Source organism: Myotis brandtii, unplaced genomic scaffold (genome assembly GCF_000412655.1).
Source record: "Myotis brandtii unplaced genomic scaffold, ASM41265v1 scaffold97, whole genome shotgun sequence".
Lineage (NCBI taxonomy): Eukaryota > Metazoa > Chordata > Mammalia > Chiroptera > Vespertilionidae > Myotis > Myotis brandtii.
The window spans coordinates 1,212,574-1,215,136 of NW_005372020.1; positions in this window are offsets into that span (position 1 = coordinate 1,212,574).

Sequence of the window (2,563 nt, forward strand, 5' to 3'; positions counted from 1 at the left end):
CCCTCCTAAAGTGGGGGGGGGGGCAAGCAAATGCCTCACCTTGTCCAGAAAGGTGTAGCGTCTGGGGGTCCGGGGGGCCCGCCTTGGGGTGTTAGGGGAACTGAAGGGAGTTCTGGCTGTGAGTGTAGTTCTGGGTGAGCCACGCCGCCCTGCAGCCACCATCCCGCCCCTGACATGCCCGCCGCCCTGTTGGACGGAGAACATAAGGGGGCGAGCCAGCTTGCAGCATCTACCTGGTGGGCCAGGGCAGCCTGGCGGGGGACGCCGTGGTGGGAATGAATGCCTGGCGAGGGGGGTCTTAGAATATGAGGCCTTGGCCAGGGAGCTGATGACATCTTTTTTCCTCTGTCCCCTGAAGGATACTTATCCGCTTTTTCCCCCTGGAGCCCTGGCAGATTGGCAAGAAAGGGACGGTGATGACCTTTTTGTGATCGGCACAGAGTACATCCAGGGCGTCTGTGAGCAGCCGCCTCTTCCGGAGAGGTCTCCTGGCAGAGGGAGGGCCTGGGGATACCGGCTTCCGGCACCCCCACCTGCAGATATGCCCGTGACCTCACAATCCTCTTCTCCCCCATCCTCATGCCAAATAAATGAAGAGAGCTTCGTCTTTCAAACATGGCTTCCTTTCCTGACCAAGGCATCTTGTTCATCCCGGGCAGTGGGGTTGGCTTATGAGGTGGGGTGGCTCCTACCTTCAGGGTTGCCGTTTCATGGGTTGTACTTAGGCTGCTCAGATTGGAAGATGGGCCCTAGCCATTTGGCTCAGTGGGTAGAGCATTGGCCTGCGGACTGAAGGGTCCATTCCGGTCAAGGGCACATGCCTGGGTGCAGGCTCGATTCCCAGTAGGGGGCGTGCAGGAGGCAGCCGATCAATGATTCTCATCATTGATGTTTCTCTCTCTCCCCTCCCCCTTCCTCTCTGAAATCAACTAATATATATATATATGCTAGAGCTTGGAGTTCCTTCCCTTGGCAACCTGCCCAACTGTTTCTGTACTCATTCCTTCTACCTACACGGGTGTCTTGCTTCCCAGATGGGTTCAGGGAACATAGGTTGAGTGTGAATGAATGAGTGAAGTGCCCAAGAGGGGATTCAGGCCTAACTCTTGTCAGGACCTAAGGCTGTAACAGCAGCCTCCTATCTGGCCTCTCCACCTTAAATCTCTTAGCACCACTCTGGTGAGAGTGATGTCACCTGTTTTCTGCAGAGGGGTGTGGGAGGGTGGGACTGGCTCCTCCCCCCTCCTCCAGCAAGAATGCTTAGCCCTATCGGGTTTGGCTCAGTGGATAGAGCATTGACCTGCAGACTAAAGGGTCCCAGGTTCGATTCCGGTCAAGGGCAGATGCCCGGGTTGCTGGCTCGATCCCCAGTGGGGGGTGTGCAGGAGGCAGCCAATCTATGAATTCTCTCTCATCATTGTTTCTCTCTCCCTCTTCCTTCCTCTCTTAAATTAATAAAAATAAAAAAATTTAAAAAACAGAATGCATAAATAAGTGGAACAACAAAGGGATGTTTCTCTCTGCCTTCTCTCTAAAATCAATAAAGAAAATTTATAAAACGTTGGTGACTTCATTATTTTTGTAAATCCTGGATATCAGTAACACTTTATTGTACCGAAGTGACTGAATTCTTCATGATTTGACTGTCTTTGGGTGTCAAAGAGAAAGCCTACCGTTCATTCCTATGTAAGTAATTCTTGCTGGACTCAGGAGCTGTGCATTTCACCAGTGTGAAGCCCTCCCCCCCAAACGCTCAGCTCCCCAGAGAGGAGCCTCTCTCAGCCCAACACCTGGTCAGACGCCCTCCCACCTGGACCCTCTTTTGGGCTCTGGAGTCCTGTGGACCCCTCCCTGGCTGTTCGTTCACCGGATCTTGGTTTCTTTTTTCCTTCTGTTTCAATGGTTGGTTGTATCTATTTTTGGGGCTTCCACTCCTTTTCAGAAGAGATGACAGGTAAAGGGAATGCTGTTCTTCCCCTGGTTCCTTCTTAAGTGTTCCACGTTTCCGTTGCCTTCATTTAAAAAATATATATATATTTTTATTTCCGAGAGGAAGGGAGAGCGGGGGAGAGAGAAACATCAACGATGAGAGAATCATGGATCCACTGTTTCCTGCACACCCCCTACCGTGTTCGAGCCCGCAACCCGGGCCTGTGCCCGGACCGGGAATGGAACCGTGACCCCCTGGTTCAGAGGTCCATGCTCCACCACTGAGCAACACCGGCCGGGCTCCGTTGCCTTCAGAACTCCTGCCCCAGGTTGTAAGAATAGCACCTCCCGTCACTTAGCGACCGCTGGGGTCAGGCACGGGGCTCGGCGCCTCGCAGGTATTTGCAAGTGCTGGGGCCGAGGTCCCGCCGCGGGCTGGCGCTCCAAGCCCCAAACACCGGAGAACCGAGGCCGAGGCCGGGGCTCAGGACTGGCCACCACCGAGCGCCCGCCCGCCTCGCAGTTTGCAAGTGCTGGGGCCGAGGTCCCGCCGCGGGCTGGCGCTCCAAGCCCCAAACACCGGAGAACCGAGGCCGAGGCCGGCGGGGAGGACTGGCCACCACCGAGCGCCCGC